At 40.9% G+C, this 18599-nt stretch overlaps 1 protein-coding gene across 7 annotated transcripts in view; it reads right to left on the bottom strand.

The window, feature by feature from the left end:
- Nucleotides 1–18599, bottom strand: part of zeb2b (zinc finger E-box binding homeobox 2b) — a 154633-nt gene that overhangs the window by 132586 nt on the left and 3448 nt on the right. Inside the window, exon 1 of one of the 7 annotated variants that reach the window (XM_072471537.1) lies at nucleotides 14053–14196. The exons of 5 other annotated variants lie outside the window; for them this stretch is intronic. The gene's annotated coding sequence lies outside the window, so the exon portion shown is untranslated. Of the gene's footprint in view, nucleotides 1–560; nucleotides 696–14052; nucleotides 14197–18599 lie in introns of those variants that run through there. One more of the 7 variants, XM_072471528.1, reaches the window with a different exon arrangement.

Genomic DNA, 18599 nt, shown 5'->3' with positions numbered 1-18599 from the left:
TTTTAAGTTTATTAAGTAGAATTGTCAGGTTAGCAGAAAATGAAGTAGATTTTACGTATCACAGCCTAGCCGTAGCTTGTAATATTGCGATTCACCAGTAAACAGTTTCTTCACTACACATCTCTCAGGCCCCCGGAAGTAAGGTGTTTTGCAACTCCAGTCCTCGAGAAGTGTTCAATACAGTGAATGTAACAGGGGCAAAGTGTTTCAGGTGCAAAAAGCAGAGTATGGGGACTTAAATTCTCTGATTGTTCTTTTTTTGGTGTTACTGTGCATTTAATGTTTATTATTTTTTAATCTTCCAAGTGCAACAGGACATAATGCTGAATTTCTTCCAAAGCCTTGTTCTATTTCCCCATACTGAAGGTTGCAGCTTTAAGCATTTCCCCGGTGTTTCTGACAGGATTCCAGAGCTCTTAGGAATGGAGAGCAAGGGATCCTTCGCTTCCACTGATATGCAGTCACCATAAGAGGAATCACAAAGGAGCACCCGGGGACTTTTAAAACATTGGCAGCTTTATATTTTGATTGCAATATTAACTGTAGTGCACATTCTGTACCTGTTGCCTTCAGATGCTGAGCTTGGTACTTGTGGAACTGGTCATCCAGCTCGCTTTCCACTCTAATTTGGAAATTTCATGGTTCATCAAATACTTGTTGCATTTGAAAAAACAATATTTAACGTATCCAGTCAGGATTGGAGATGACCAGGATTCCTGTACACTGTCCGCAAGGCCCTCACCCCTCTGGAAATAACCAAAAGTTAGAACAAATCTTTATTCCAGTGTTTTTTAATACTGTTTGAATGTAGATTCTATTATTTGCCAGTCAGCTGGTGCAGGTCATCTTGAAAGATGCATAACTATTAACCCCCACCCTTTTGGCAAGCTCTCCAAATGCATCGTGACTCTATCCCTATTAATGCTGTGGGCTTATGCCTGTGAGTGGGTTAAGGCAGTGGAAAGGACTGTAGGTGTAGACACTCTCTTCATAACACAGTTGGCACTGTGATCTGTTAGAATTGACATATTGATTGCTTCAAATGTATGAATGTCCATTTTATAAACTCCATTTTCAAAGCGTAGACACATTAATGAGCTCTGTCTTTTTTCCCACATGGATCAATTATATGCCCACGTAATCCTGTTACCTGTGAAATCCATGCATGCTTTCCCCATTTGCTGCATATCCTAGGCGTGCAAGTTACATTATGCGGATATAAGCAAACAGTGTGTTGTGGTGAAATTAGGGATTGTTTTCCCACTGACAGCTCTGGAGCTGAGAGCGATGGCACTCTTTTCCCTCCCCCCGAGAGAGAATCAGAAGACAGATTACCAAGTTATTCAATCCAGAACCAAAAAATAATGGACTATGAAAACAGTCCATTAAACATTCTGGAGATAAATAATCTTCTCCTTTTCTCTAATCTGCAGGTATGACTGATACTTATCTATGTTGTAGTCAGGAACTGAGTTGTGCAAAAGCACTTAATTAATGGGTCGTACCTTGTTACTTGGGAGTTATATTATTTTCTCTACTATTTAACATATTCTTTATATTATCCTCCATTTACAGTAATAACATGGAACAAATAAAAATGTACATGAAGTGTCTTGAAAAATAATCTATCTAAGCCAGCAACCTGTTGTGTGTATGTTAGGAATTCTCTGCTGTGAATATCCTGCCACCACTTTCTGTCTAAACTCTTTTGAGAGGAAAGTCATTATGGGTAAGGCACTGGAAAGTTGTCAGCACTGTGAACGTATAGCCAAGCACCTTCAAGAGAGGAGGGGAGAAACTTGGGAGGAAAGATGACACCTGAGCTGAATTTTTTGACTATTTTTTTTAACTATCTCTTTTTTTCTTTATTCTTTATTTTCAAAAATACTGCTGACACCTGATTTAAAACTTTCCTCTGTGGGATGAGGAAAATCCTTCTGTGAGTAAGGATTGAATATATCTCACTCTTGTGAACCAACCAGTCTTCTGGGAGCTTACAGAATGCAACCATCAGATTCTGGGACACAGGGATGGAAAACAAATGGAGAACATCACAGAACCACAACCTTGTGTGAACAAAGCCATTTACATAAACCTCCAAGGAACAGAACCCCTTACATCAGGTCAGGGGTGCTCCTGGGATCCTTGAATCCAGATTGATGGCTTAAATGTGCACACGGGAAACCGCAGAAGATTACATAACTGTGGCATCAGTAGGAAAAAGAAACAATTAGATTGTTTACTAATAGAATAATGACTGATTGTCAGGAATAATGAGTTGTGGAGCAACTCGACCCCCACAACACTCAGAACGCAACATACACACAGAAGCAAGGCACAATCAACACAATAGAGACAACACACAAACGGCGCAACACAACGCAAACACACAATGCAAACAGACACATACAAAACTTAGCTACTCAATGTTTCCTGCATCTATTTTCTATACTTCAGTGGTCTTGAGACAGCTCGCTCATGCTAAACTTGTCGAATACAATTTGTTATCTGAAAGGTTCACAAAATCCCAGAATACCTTATGAAATATTGCCTGACCTGCTCACTGGAATGGCTCAACGAAGCACAAAGGAAGCGTCAAAAAGTAGCTACATGCTTAGCGCGATCTACAAGCACTCGGTGCACCATACTATTGTGCCAGTTAAGCAGTAAAGATAAATAGTGGCATGTTAACCAGATTTGACATGCTGTATAGAATAGGCATCTTCAGTCCCAAGACATAGCCAAACACAAAATACAAACATTTCCACCATCCACGGCGAACTGGATAAAGCTCTGACAATTTGACACTAGGCTGTAAAAGTTCCTACCTTTGTGCCTGGTCATGGAATACCAAATAGGGGTGCATTTATCTTTTGGAATAAGACAGCAGGTTTGACAGTGGTATATGGTTTAATTAAGGCTGTAAAGCCTAAACTTCATCTTGTTCTCCCTGCAGAAGCCTGGCTTTGTCTCTTCGTTTTATTGAAGGAATCATTTTCACATTATGATTTTAGGAATGAGGTAAGTGGCAGGGCAGAAGTACACAGTTAAACTAACCCCGTGGAGGTTAGATTGTTCTCTTGTGCTACACAAGGTTTGTTTTTTGTGTCTAGTATTATGAAAATAATAATTCAAACAGTGTCTGTGAAAACACAGCATATACTCGAAGATATTATACAAACTGAGCAGAACTTGGGTTGAAGTCCCAAAATTATTTACTGATCTTTGCAGTAATCCTCTAATCTGGACAATTAATTCCTAGTGACCAATTATCATTTGCCCCAATGCTATTAAAAGTGCAGAATTGCCACTTGCTATTTTTTCCCACATTTTCTTTTTCTGGGGAAATGAACTGATATTGACCATTCCAGAATTTACACCAGCTATCTTTGCATCCAATATGGTAAAACATTTTTTTAAAGCCTTTAATAAAAACTATTTGATGTAATCCAATAGAAGTATCCATGATACACTCCAGTATGTTTCCATGCGAACGGCATTGGCGTGCTTTGATAAAGACATTCTTAGAGCAAATTTACTGAGCATAGTAGGAAATACAGTACATGAATCAAATATAAAACCTGTCAAACTAATTGTCTGATCTAACAAGAAAAATATTACAAATTAACCGATTTTAATAGAAGACAAGAACTATGTAGATGGGTTTGTTGAAATAAATTATGCATCAGACAAAAGTATTCATCTAAGTAAAGCACAGGTACTGTACAGGTAAAACTATTCAAATAGAGCACATACTGTATAAAATTGTCCATTTAAACTGAACACAGGTACAGTATGGACAAGTCTATTTAAATAGAGCACATATTGTTGAAACAAACATATTAAAATACAGCACATGCTGTGTAAAATGTGTTTTCCTAAATAGAGCACATATTGGAGAAACATGCTGACTTAAACGAGAGCACTGTTTTAATGTATTCCTTTAAATAGACAATACAAAGTAAATGTGCCCATTTAACAGAGTGCATATACTATATAATCATCTGCATGTCAAGCGCATGATATAAATATATTTATTTAAACAACAGAGTGGAGTTTATATTAGAGTAATATGTTTATTTTTAGCATATCGTATAATAATGTAATAAAACACAACATATATTGTGTCAATGTGTTTGGTTAAATTAGATCACGGGTATCACTCACATAAACTAACCTATTCAGGTATAGCATACCTTGTTTAAATATTTAAATAGTATTCCTCTGGCATGAAGGCATCCATTTAAATTGAGCACAGTTACGACATAAACAGTCATTTCAATAGATGCGTACAGTACAAACAGGTCCTTTTAAAAAGTTACAATATGATCACATACACTTGAATTCACCACCTGTCAAGACCACTTGGGTGAAGTACCAGAGGGTCACCAAAACCTAATGGAACCGTCTCCAAGAGTGAGCCTTTACATTCAAGAGAAATATAGCACGGGGAGAAAATTGAATGAAGAGAAAAAGAAGTAAACACTGTATCGACATGTTTGTTTCATTACAGAAAACAATTCTTAAATGTTTCCATTTAACTACAGTGCAAGGTACTGTGTAAACAGTATATAGAATTGTGTCATTTAAGCATACTTGACAAATATATCTATTTATGTAAAATATACTGTTTAAATATGCTATTTGAAACAGAGCACAGGTACTATGCCAATGTCTCCTATCAAGACAAGCACATAGAACTCCACAGATTGAAAATTAAGTAGCCCAAGCCAGGCTGACATAACAAAATTTACTCTAACGTCTGGAAGGTGTCTTTGCACTGAATAGACTTTTCTCCTTTCCCTCACTTCAACAAGAAAATATGACACCTTTTGTATCCACCTTCTGCAGCGGCACATCGACCTAACAATTCTTCTCCAGTCCTCCTTTTCACTGTCAGCCTTACTAAAAACAAATTGTACTCTGCGTATTTTGAACGCCAGTTACCAATGAAATGCCAATTCAGGAAATGCACAGGATACAATTCTGTGAATGAGCAGAGCAAATTTCAATACCGTAGGGATGCAGAGTCACAGCCAGGCCCTTAATGGGTTAATGTGTTCCATGTGAAAAGACCGCATTGAAGGCAGCTCAACTTCTTCCAGAGGAGAAATAATATCTAAACTATTCCTACACCTGTAACCAGAAATTATTCCTTCAGTTCCTCTCTCCCATTCCACACTGCAGAAACTCATTCAAAGTCCTAGATGAAATTCAATGGGAGAAAACATCCTCACGTTGCCTAAATATTTAGCAAACACTTCACCTGCAGACTGCACATGGCGAAGGAGGTAATTGTTCGTTTGAGCACTATCTGTGTTTGAGGTGGTTAAATTATGTTGTCACTGACTAAAATTAACTGCAATTCCTATTCAATTTCCCAATTTCTGATGCTAATTGCAATTTTACTTTTAAATATACTTGCACCTGTTTTCTCATTTGGTCAAGATACTTTCAGTACAAAGGTAGAGTAACTGAATATGATCAGTGCTTTTAATTAACTGTACTGAAGATGTGCAAAAGGAAGCAATTATATTGCAAATGAAAGAGTTTTTTGGCCTTAAATTATTTTATTGCACATTACTTAAAACACAAAGCAAAACTACAAGATTCCATTTTTAATTTGTAATTACTTTAGTATAACCTTCCTGGGAATGAGTTACTCTTATTATAATTATTAATTAATTTTGCCTCATGCCTAAATAAATGAAGTAATAATGTAAAAATTAATTAAAACATCAAAATACACATTAACTCACAAAAAAGGGTTTTGGTGGCTACGATTAAATTTGAGTTCAGTATTCATTTCACACAGCAAAATTGTCTTCAAACTGAATTTATACACCATTAAAATAATGTAGTGTTTTGCTCTTAGTTTGAGGGCTATGTTCTAACTCCTCCCTGAGTGTTAGCTACAAATTCAGACACTTTTCACAAGTGCCATTTGAAACAGAAAGTTTTTTTTTTGCTTATATCATTGACAATTCCATTCTCAGCCCCAATAGTTGAAAACATTTCAATTGTAGCGACAATTATTCTCAAAGCCGTTAAATGACAAAAGTGATAGCATCAAGGGAATTCAACATTTCAAAGGCCTCAGCCACTTTAAACAAATTTAGCCGGAGAGAATAACAGGAACACAGGCATTTGACTGCTTCATATGGGAAGGTGTAGAGATTAGACAGAACTCACAGAAAACCTGCATTCAATATCAAGGACGCCAAACTAATGGCACTCAGAACTGATTTTACAGCAGAGAGCCAACCCTTCTCAGATTGACAAGAAAGGATTTGACCTCTTTCAAAATCATCTTCATTCCAACGCCCAGCTATTAAAATATGCACTCCCTGCATGTCACTTGATGGTTTGAGGCAGGAGTGAGTCATAGGTTCCACTTTGTCAGCTTGTCAGGTCCCTTTAAGAAATACTCACTGTCAATTTTTTTTTACAATTAGAAAATAACACCAAGATAATTCCAGATAATTTCAACAAACACTGAACAATTTCATAAATACTCCACGACTTCATCCAACTCCTTATGCTTTGTTTTATTTCTTCACACAAAAGTGACGATGTATCATGTGGGAGAAAATATAAAACCTTGTGGAAAGTACCTTTAAGTAGATTCTAGAAATCATTTTACAAGATTATGGGTTATGAAGCATATTCTGAAATCGGTGATTTTCAACTGAGCTGCAATGTACACCATCATTGGGCGATGCACCTTTACTGTGTGGTTATTATATATGGGAGCACTGATGGGACCAAAATTGCTCTTTCCAAATGGTACTTGATTGTCACGAATCAACTGGTATGTAGACGATGCACAAGGGCAGCCTATGTTCATGAGTATAGGTTATGCAACTGTTTGGAAAGAAGGTTGCCACCAAGGAAACATAAGTATGTACTTCTATTACTTCTAATGTCAAAATCCTAGCTCCAAACACCTCAGTGGAAGGGACGAGCTACCTGCAGACGAGCCAGGCAGTATCTCTGAACAGTTACTATTAAAGAATGGACTGTTACCTGCTTAGTTTTGGGCAGGAATCCTTTTTTTTCCACCACAGGGTGCTGATAACTGGGCCATAAACCGGCAAACATATCATCAGTGTCAAATTGCTCCTCTCCTGCTTGTAATGGGAGCTCAAATTTGATCGAAAAGAATTTGATTTCCATTGCCCTTTAAACCAAGGCATGAGCCGCAATTGTATCTACCTGGTTACATGTCCAAATGTTCAGCAGAGAGAATGGGGCTAGGCAGGATCGAGGATTCAAATCAGACTGTTACAACCTCATCCAATTATATACAAATCTTTGGGATGTTTGTACGTCACTGATGGAAGGAGAGCTACTTTCCAAACATTAGATTTAACTGTTCATCTTATTTGACATGTGGATTCAGATTCATGGGATTTAACAGCATTGTGTCTCTAGTTTTTGATGCCGATAATCCTAAAATGTGTTTATAACAATCTCGACATTTACATTATTTCTTTATTCTTCCATTAGATGTGGGCATCTCTGGCAAAGCCAGAATTTATTGCCCATCCCTAATTGGTCCTTGAATTACATGGCCTGCTATGCCATTTCAGAGGGCAGTTAGGAACCAACCACGCCACATTGTTGCACATCTTCAGAGTTTGCTCATGGGGCATACAGTTCGGGGTGGGGCGGGATAAAAAGTTTCAACTAAATTAAGTTGGTCTTTAACTGATCTGATTCTGAGGATGATTTGCACCCTGAAGACCAGGCATCTCACCATCATTTTTGAAACATTAAATTCCGATGCTTTTAGTTGCCCAATGCCAAATCTCTTTCTCTAAGGATAAGTATTGTTATAGGGAGTTAAAAGATTTGTGTATCTATTCATGAAAAGTAATCTCTGATATTGATGTGCACAATGCAAGCATTTTGGTTTCAATGTAATACCAGTGACAATTATGAGATATATGTTTGGATGTGCTTTGTCAGAGCCTGTGTCTTGATGCAGGGGCTGTTTAGCACAGGGCTAAATTGCTGGCTTTGAAAGCAGACCAAGGCAGGCCAGCAGCACGGTTCAATTCCCGTATCAGCCTCCCCGAACAGGTGCCGGAATGTGGCAACTAGGGGCTTTTCACAGTAACTTCATTTGAAGCCTACTTGTGACAATAAGCGATTTTCATTTTCATATGTATCTGTGTGTTTTTATAATATTGTAATATTGTATTTGTAAAATTGTATAGGGCATTGGTGAGGCCACACCTGGAGTATTGTGTGCAATTTTGGTGTCCTTATCTGAGCAAGGATGTTCTTGCCAAGGAGAGAGTGCAGCGAAGATTATGGGCGGCACGGTAGCACAGTGGTTAGCACTGTTGCTTCACAGCACCAGGGTCCCAGGTTCGATTTCTGCTTGTTTCACTGTCTGTGTGGAGTCTGCACCTTCTCCCCGTATCTGCGTGGGTTTCCTCCGGGTGCTCCGGTTTCCTCCCACAAGTCCCGAAAGAGGTGCTTGTTAGGTGAATTGGACATTCTGAATTCTCCCTCAGAGTACCTGAACAGGCGCCATATTGTTGCGACTAGGGGATTTTCACAGTAACTACATTGTAGTGTTAATGTAAGCCTACTTGTGACAATAATAAAGATTATTATTATACTAGTTTGATTCCTGGGATGGCGGGGCTGTCAAATGAAGAGAGACTAAGTCAGTTAGGATTATATTCATTGGAGTATAGAAGAGTAAGAGAGGATCTCGTAGAAACTTATAAAATTCTAACAGGATTATACAGGGTAGATTCAGAAAGAATGTTCCCGATGGTGGGGGAGTCCAGAACTAGGGGTCATAGTTTGAGGAAACCTTTTAGGACTGAGGTGAGGAGAAATATCTTCACCCAAAGAGTGGTGAATCTGTGGAATTCACTACCACAGAAAGTAGTTGAGGCCAAAATGTTGTGTAATTTCAAGAAGGATTTAGATATAGCTCTGGGGCTAAAGGGATTGAGGGATATGGGGGAAGACAGGATCAGGGTATTGAACTTGATGATCAGCCATGATCATAATGAATGGCGGAGCAGGGGAAAAGGCCGAATGGCTTCCTTCTGCTTCTATTTTCTATGTCTGTGGCTCTTCTCTAGGTATAACTTGTCAGTTCCATTACTATTTCCATCCTGTGCCCTGTGTTTTTTCTTCATGCTGCTTTCTTTCATAGTCTTGTTTCTTTCTCTTACTTCATAATTAACCTCAACACCCCTCAGAAGCAACAAGCACGTAAATAAGGTAATTTAACAGGGACTCTTCTGAAGGATAGATTGCATTCTTGGCTGGAGTGTCAAATATAGCATGAACGATATTTTGCAGTAGATAAAACTCACTTCAGTTGATCTAATCCTTTACATGGATGGGAAACCATCTCAACTTTTGGACAATTCTCATGCTAGGCTGGTGGGGGGAGCATTTGAACTCGAAGGGAACATGAATGTGTCATGACTTCTTGGGGGAGGCTCACAATAACATAATGTTGCGGGAGCTATGACAACTGTAGCTGTCACAACTTAAAGTGACACCACCAACCTTTTCATAACTGGTGTGGCTTTTGATTTTTGACAGGGAACAAAGTACCTGCTTCTGGGGTTTACACTAGCTATGACTCCCTGCAAACTCACACCCTGACCTGCCATGCATTCTTTCCAGTTGAAAGACACTTCCCATGACTACCTCTGCAGAGTGCCCTTTTCCCCCATCCCCCCGCTCCACCACCCACCACAATTAAATCTCACAACAAACGTTTCTCTTTCTTACAACAACCTGAGAAGTGAACTGTAATTCTGTCTTTCGCACACGCACACAAAAAAACAACCTTCAGGTTGCAGAGTCTAGTTGCAGAGCTGCTTGTCTGCACCTTGGCAAAAAGTCTCAAAGCACAGATAGGAATAAACAGAGCATTAAATCAAGTAAAACTGTGACAAGGCCCATATATATGCGTGGACAACGCCAGTGAGGCATCTCCAATCTTTTGTTCAGAGCTTAACAAAACTCTCTGGTCACACCACTTTAGCTCAACACTGCCTGTCGAAAAGCCTTCAATAGATGCCCAGTGCCTGTCAAATGCAAAGCTGAAGAAAAGTGTTTCAAAGAATGTTTAACTTATAAGGTGAACTTTATTACTTGAATAGAGATAGGACAGACATTTTTTTCAGCCATTGGGCTGTCTTGGCGGTATGAAAGAAGCATTCAGAAACTAAGTGGGTCTACACATTTATTTCTTCACAGCACACCCAAAACTTTCCATTGTGTCTCGACAGAGGATCGATGGTTGCTGTTTACTTCCTTTGAAACACAATGGACACCTTGGGATGTTCTTTTTTTCCCACTTTTTTTCATTTACTGCGCATTTTTTTAAACTTATGATTTTAGTTCTTGCCACTCATATAAAACACCCCTCACAGCCCCTTTTGCTGCCCCCTGAATGAAGTATATTTGTATCAATAAGATTTTTTTGTATTCTAATAACTTTTGCAATTGCAGTATTTGAGTTTGATCCTGTTCTTAAGGAAATCTCACAAACTCATGGGCTATTAAATGAAGCCAACACTTCAAAAAAAATGTTTTGCAGTTTCTCACTTTAAAACCAAAAGTGCCGAAATATCGTACACTTTAACTGTAGAACTAATTACATTTTTTTTGACAAAATGTCTCCTTTTTTGTGCCCCACTATTACAATGTTTTAGCTTTCCCTCTCCTTCACCCTCACACACCCCACCCCAGAATAAACACACAACAGCACACTAGCACTGATGGAGTGCCTTGCGTTGCTGCTGACCTGCACCGTTAGGGCTGATCTTTTTTTTTTCCACAGAAGCCGAGAAGCTTTGTCTCTTTCACCCTGCTGCTGTCAATTCGCTGCCTATGTGCTGTCTCTTTCCCAGTCCCAACCCTGTCAGTTTCTGGGCTGCCAATTTCAACTTGAAGCTTGACTGGGCTGATTTGATGTAAATACCTCGAGGGAGAACCTTGAAACTGATGAACAGTTATGTCAAGTCGATTTTGCACTGTCGGGAAAAGGTAACCTCTGCACAAAAAACAACAAGGTTAAAGAGATGGGGGCTTTGCACGTGGATTACGCTTCTCATACACCACGCTGTTTACCATCCCTTGGAAATTGTAACTGTCAGTATAAGTCCTAATTGCGGATGCAAAACCTGCCATTATAATAAAAACGGAGGCAGTGCAGACATTAAGTGTTACAGCCTAATTTGTGAGACTACTGAAAAGGTAGCGCAGATGAATATTTCATTACATTAATTACTGAAGACAACTCCTTCCTGCCAGCCACAGATGTGTGTGTACTGTGGCTAGCAACAGCCACTGCTTAACACAACAACGTGCAACAAATCCCCTCATACACACAAGTACAGACACACACACACAGGCATATGAACACATACAAGTTTCAAAGGTGTTGGAGGGCAGGAGGACTAAATCCACGCGGCATATTGTTTGAGCAAGTCCAAATGTGCTCTCTGTATAAACGTCAAAGAATGTTATTTTTTTCTGAACCAAATGCAAGGGAGGGCTTGACACTTTGACTAATCTGCTGAAAGCAAAATCTGCTGGATTAGCGAGACTGTTGGATACTAGAATCGGGGTATAGAAAATGGTACAAAGGTTGGATTCAGTTCGGTTGCATCTTCAAGAGTCGTTAAGTTGACAAGGGCCATCTGAACTAGTCGCATCTGCGCTGCCTTTTGTTTGTTTGTTGTTCCAACAACAAATAAGACTCCTTATTCAGGTAAACTTGTTTTCCTCTCCCCCAGGCCCCCATGTTTAGTTTGAAGAGTTGTTGCGTAGCAGAAACTTGGAAATTCAATTGTATTATCTCTCTCCGATCATTTGCTTTGCTTTGATTTTAATTAATATAGAATATCAATCAATTAAAAAGCATATGTTCTACCCATTATCAAATGAAAGGAAATGTGAAGGACAATTAATGCCTCATAACGGGGACATTATTGAGACAAGTAATTTGTTCGAACTATCCAATCATTCCCAGCAAGAAAACTGTGTGGAATGGCTTGGGAATTGCTTTGCGCTAGAATATGGGCTCCTTTTTAAGAGAGGGTCTTGTTTCAATGGGCACTGATAATTTTACAGTGGTGAGATTGCGGTCCTCTATAATGGAAGCTTTCATAGGAAAAAAACCCACAATAAACCAACAAGGAGTTAAAAACAAAATTCGACCAGGACTGCATTAAGAACAGACAATGCTGGACAATCTCAGCAGGTCTGGCAGCCTCTGTGGAGAGAGAAGTGGGCTAACGTTTCAAGTCTGGATGACTCTTTGTCAAATCTGAATACCTTTTCCAGGGAATGGAGGAACAGCTTGCTTTATTGAAATGACCATGAGCATGGGATTCTTAGATGGGATGCTCAATTGAACTTCACTGGTGAGCATACAACTGCAGGTGGGTATTTCCCATACCAGCCTCCCCAAACAGGCGCTGGAATGTGGCGACTAGGGGCATTTCACAGTAACTTCACAGTAACTTAATTGAAGCCTACTTGTGACAATAAGCGATTTTCATTTTCATTCATTTCATAAAGGGGCACATGTGCCCAGGCTACTTATTGCATAAGTGGCGTCCTCTATCCTAGAATAACTGGATTCCAAAGTCAGGCATCTGCATTGGTCGGCAGCTTACATTAAACTTTCAACGTCACGCAGAGGGACAGAAGGGCTCAAAGGAGCAGGAGCTAATCTTGCTTTGCATTTATCACGTATTCTCTGAGGAAGTGTTGGTCAGCGCCACAGTTTAGCAGCATAAAACAGTGCAATCAGATGCACTTAAAAATAGTTCATTGACCAGTTAGCCTTTAGGTTTCAGAAATTCTTATGCATCCATATTATCATCATTAATTTTAATCTTAAAAAAAGACGTGCTTCACAACCCTTTTTAATCTTGCTGGCACAACATAGATGTCTCTTGTGTTTTACTTACATATTAGTTTTGAAATGAAGTTTCATCACAGTTTAGGGAGGTTCAACAAACCAGGTTCTTAAAAAAACAGTTTGATTCCCGACACAGTGATTTTCTCATCTGTGTTATTCCAGGGAGGCATTGAGTCACATCAAGGTACTTCCCAGAGGGAGTAGGGAAAGGACAGCTATGGAGTCACCCTCTGTCGTAACTTTGTACATCTTCAAAGGACACTAACATAAGAAGTGCCTATGGACAGAGCACCTACCATCCTACTCATAGCCCCGGTGAATGTTTCAGTTAGTGGGAGAAAGAGGATGCAGGCGATGAGAGGGAAACTTAGTGAAAAGGGAGGAAAAAAATGAACGAGGAATGTCAGTTTCAAAATGAAGTTTAGATCAAAGTATACGAAGAATCGAAATTCATGTCAATAAATAAATGGCTTGGATTCGACATGTCATGATATCTCAATCTGCTGATCTGCTATTGATTGTTCACTCTGCCAGTGACCTTGCCAGAAGTGCTCTTCCACCTAACAATCAAATACACAGTGCCGTATGTCACCATTATATCTCAAAACTAGTGTTTCACTACAAAGCCCTGGGCGGGAGATAGCTGCAGCAGCTCACTACACTGGCACCACTTGCTCTGTCAATTTCCATTTTTCATCCAAAATAGCTTTGCCAACTATATATACATATACACACACACACACATATATTCACAACCACACAAACACACATATACGTCAACCGTGTGGTTGCTTCCACAGCAGCATAATTCAATTCAATACTGCATCTTATTTTATAGTATTATTTCGAATATGTTTTATGGTTATCTATTTTCTCGTGAACTGTTCCCTCTGGTTCCTGGAATGTGTTGGAAAACGCCCTGTGCAAGCTGTCACTTTATGGAAAGAATCGCCATTCAGTAATTTTATGCACCGGTTGATGTGACACATTTTCCTGAAGCCCTCGCTCTTGTCCACCCAAAAATCCAGAAGTGACATTTTCTGCCTTTGATTGGCCACTGCGATCTGCCGGATGGTTCACAATTGGCTCATTTCCAAGGGATCTGCCATGCATTCCTCCCACATTCTTACCTTTCCGAAACTAGTTTCTGCTTTTTGTTTTCCTCCCCCTTTCTCTCTCCATTCGGATTTATCGTTGTCTTGTCTGCTGGCTTATTCACTTTGCCCTGAGGTTAGCTTCCTCACTCCGCACTCTGTTCCTGTGTCCCTTCTCCCTCAGGTGGGTGGAGGGGACAGGTAAATGACCTGAGCCGCGGCCTTTGCGCCTAGCTTTCTCAGCGAGACACTGGGAGCTGTGCAAAGACGGCGTAAGGCTGTCTAACCCTTCCCGGTGTCTGTTACACCCCCCCCCCCAGGGGATCTCTCGCATTCGCCCATCACCAACTAAAGGAAGGAGGACGGGGTTACTGTCTGAACTCATGATCTCCCTTGTGCGGTGACCCTTAACCAGCACCGCTTCACTGAGGCCATAGCGAGGCTAACTCCAGTTTGGAGAATATTTGTTTCCAAATGTGCACTGGAAATTGATCACACCCTCACCGCAATCCCTGCAGGAACCGCGCGATGCCTATAATGAAGCTATACGATGTTCACTTACAACCCCTTTCATCTCTTTGTGGCCTGACTTTGAAGAGGGGGTGTTGGGCAGTTGAGCAGAGTGGAATATCACCTTAGAAGGAAGTTGATCGGTGTCATCCAAGGGAGCTCACAGTTTACCACCGGCACGAACAACATAGCAAACACCTTTCATATTCGCACTCTGCTCATGCCCTTAGTTTCTCACACTGCCAAGCTGCTCCAGCACTGACACATACTTATTTAACTCACAAAGTTCCACGAACGATGTTCCAGAATGGCACTTTATTTCAAGCGAGGGATTTTTTTTTGTTTAAAAAAAACCCCAAACTGAAACATTTGCTGCCTTTATCGCCCCCCCCCCCGCCCCCCCCCCCCCCTAACCCTTATGGTCACTGAACTGACAAACGGCAAACTCGGGGCAATGCTCTCTGTTTCCGGTTCGAATCTCACCATGGTTGATGGTGAAATTTGAATTCTGAAAAATCTCTAGTAGATTCTATCAGCATTGGTGCCAAAAGTAAGTGGCAGTTCACAAGAGCCAAGAAAGTGTCCTCAAATGTAAAGGATGATCCCAGCAACCCCCCCCCCCCCCCTCCCAGTCCTCTCCCAAGTGTGCGAAGGTGTTCGTTGGAAAAGGGTGAAGGGGCGGGCGGGGTGAGGAGCAAACAGCAAAGAAAGAGTAAGAAACCTCACCTTAAACCCTCCTAAACCAGAATCAGATAAAACCTCCACACGCATGTTACGTGAAATCGACACACCGCCCTTCGAAACTATTCCCAAACTAAACTTGCATTTGGGAAACTGTCTCAGCGTACAGAGACTAAGATAAATAATGCGTGACCGACAGTTCCCTGAAAGACGTGTTTTTTAAAAAAAACTACAGAGTAATTTAATTCTGCTGCACCTCTGGTTTGGAAAATGACATTCTCCTTGTTAATTTCACCAAGCCAGCTAATGGTTGCTAATTGTCCTCATTGAATCCATCGAAAATGTCTGTTTGGCTGCCTGTGAGATTCGTGAAGGTTCATTTGGAACGGAAAGCCTGCTGCACTTTTAAGATTCGAAGATAAAGGTGGTCACTGAACTACAGCTGTCAACTTCACCCACTAAATAGCTCCAAAAATGCCTTGAACTTGGTGACATGACAAGGCTCGGGTAGGGTGGAATACCACGTAAACTGGATTCGTGTTAGGGCGACACAGGCTACATTTTTTAATGTAAAAAAGCAGGATCTAAAATGTATTTGATCTATTGAAAGTAGACTGAAGCTAGAATAGAACCCGTAAGAATATCCCTCTCATGCCTGGGCGTTGGGAACAAAATCTAAAGACACTGTCGGTCATTATTGTTGGTGAATTAGTTAGTGGTGAGGCAACCGAGGAACAACAAATGTTGTCCTGCAGGCATTTTTTTTTCAGGATGTACACCTGACCTCGGGCACAAGCAGACTTGGGAGTGGAATTTGATCCCCTTTAGACAGTTCTGCTCAAGTGTTGCAGCGAGTGGCCAGGAATAGTACCGGCATGCCATCCTGTAACACTATCTGTCTATCATGCAGGCCAAGGCTACGCTGACAGGGAGAGTGCGAGCCATGTATGGCTGTAACCAGGGGAAGCCCACTGAGCTCTCAAAACACCTAAGCTATTTTCTTCGACATCAAACCCTCCTCTCCTTTTTCTCACTCTCTCACCCCCTCTCTCTTTCTCTCTCTCTCTTCCCTTCTCACTCTTCTTTTCATCTTGTTCTTGATGCCGAATGCAAATTTAGCCTGCTGGCGGTGAAAGGGCTGAATTGTGATTAAGAAGAAGAAGCTCTTTCTTTGTTCTCCCCCTCAGGGGATGTTTACTGGGAGAGACACGGCGGATCAGATATGAAAGGCATTCAGGTCACCATTGATGTGAGTGAAAGTGAAATCATACCTAAGGCATTCAAAAGACCGCAGAGTCAGAGTTCAGCTAACGGTGCCTCTGCTCTGCATATTTTCCCGTTAGGCAGAACTCTCAGACAACAAAATAAATAACTATTCCCACAACAACATGCAATGGCACACTTCCTTTACATTTCAAAGTTTTTTTTTGGGGGGGGGGGGGGGGGGGGGTAATGCATGTAAAACATCACACTTTCTGCTGTTCTTCCCCATATCCATATATTGTTGCTTCTCCACATTATTTTGCTTTAAAAATCCTGCTTCATTTTTCTACTGAGCCTGCATGCATGTGTTCAAACATTAGCAATTAAATGTCGGGAGATCTTTATTAATTACGTTACACGCTTAAAGCAACAACAAAAAAAAATCATTATATTTTCAACAGTAATGCCATCAGCAGCCAGTCTGACTCGATCCCCTCTCTCCAAGCCCTCCCCACTATTTTTTTTAAACACTCGGAAAATGTCAACTAAACGCCCATCAGAAAAGGTGTCTTGTTTTAGGCGCAAACAATTGCACCCTTGTGGTACTGTGGACTGAATAGTACAGTGGACACCCTAGCACTATTGACGCTGTAAACATGTAAATGAAACACATTAGCCCTGACAATCAGTTGTCTGTGTGATCACTGCAAACCTTCTCCCTGTGCTTTAGTGACAGTCGCAAAATAGCATGTACCTTGGGAAGCCGCTTCCTGCGAAAGGAGCGGAACAAATATCCAGGCAAGCTTGAAAAAAAAAAGAAATGCAGAAAGCTCTCCCTTCTTTCCCCCTTCAGTGAAAGTGCACCTACACTGCCAGGACGAATGACAACAGGGTAAAATGTTTGGACTGGAAAGAATCTGCCTTTGTTAAGTCTTGAAAGCAATGTTGCTATAAATGAATTACTGCTTTTTTCTTTGCATGAGTGCAGACAAAACTCTGCTCACAGTATCTGATTCTTTACCCTTAACCCATTCCTCCAAAGTACCTTTATTGACAGTGATCAATACATCCTAACAGAAGGGAAAAGATCCTTTACTAATGTGTTTACAGCTGATGATGGATAGCTACTGGTCTGAGGTAAGTAGAGGGGGGCGGGGGAATAAATCTTTTCAATTCTAATGAATTATTTTACTACCTGCTAAAAAGTAAGCTGAGCAGTTGATGTACCCCGCTTTTGGACTTTTATTCCAGATAAAATAAAATGTAGGATATATTATCAAAGTCAATCTCCCCCCCCCCCCCCCCCCCCTACACATTTGCTCACCAGACTAAGCTGCAAATGGCAACGGAGTGTCGCTTTTACAGTTAGCTGTTACTTGCAACACCTGATGAAAGTATTGCAACAGTGCTTGAGCGCGGTCGGAAAAGGCTCCTTGAGCAAAGTTTATTTTCTTGTTGTCTGGAGGCACTTTCCCCCACCTCTATTCCACCCTCTTTCTTCCCTCTTCTTATTTTCTTATTTAAAAAAAAATAACTGAGGGCCGGGCGGATTGGTGAAACCTGGACTGAGCCACACTGGGTCAATCGACCATGATGATAGGCTCACTGCTTAACGTCGCTCAACAGAAACAGCAGTGTCGGCCCCACAACACTTAATCCCATGATAGTTTCTTTTTTTCTCTCCCTCTCCTTCAAAAGCCAGAAGCGCTCGACCGATATTTTAACTATTAGATTGCACCCTATTTCGTTAATAAAAGACTGCATTTGCTTTACTTAAACGGGAGGTCGGTGTGTGTGTGTTGCGGGGGGGGGGTGGGGGGGGGGGGGGGGGGGGGGAGAGGTTTGTCGATTTCGTACCCCTCTCACAATTCAGAGCCACTTTAAAACAATGCCCAAACTTTTCTTCAAAAGCATTTCTCAAGAAGTTAAGTTTTGAGTTCCTTTCTCCGACACTGCTCCTGACCGAACTTTTAGCAGTTTAAGACTTTTGCAGAAGTGACCAGCTCGACTGATGGGACACCAAAGCCACTCTCCCCCCCCCCCCCCCCCCCCGCCCCCCCCCCCCCCCACCAAAGAAAAACGACCAGAACACTTCGTGTGGGTGGGGAAACAGGCGACTCTACTTAATGATTAAACATTGCAGACACTATTTCTGCAATGAACAAAGAGGCTCTCTCAGCAGTACGCAG

Source organism: Scyliorhinus torazame, chromosome 2 (assembly GCF_047496885.1).
Source record: "Scyliorhinus torazame isolate Kashiwa2021f chromosome 2, sScyTor2.1, whole genome shotgun sequence".
In the NCBI taxonomy this organism is placed as follows: domain Eukaryota; kingdom Metazoa; phylum Chordata; class Chondrichthyes; order Carcharhiniformes; family Scyliorhinidae; genus Scyliorhinus; species Scyliorhinus torazame.
Note: the sequence above shows the minus strand (reverse complement) of the source record. Positions and strands in the feature narration are given on the sequence as shown.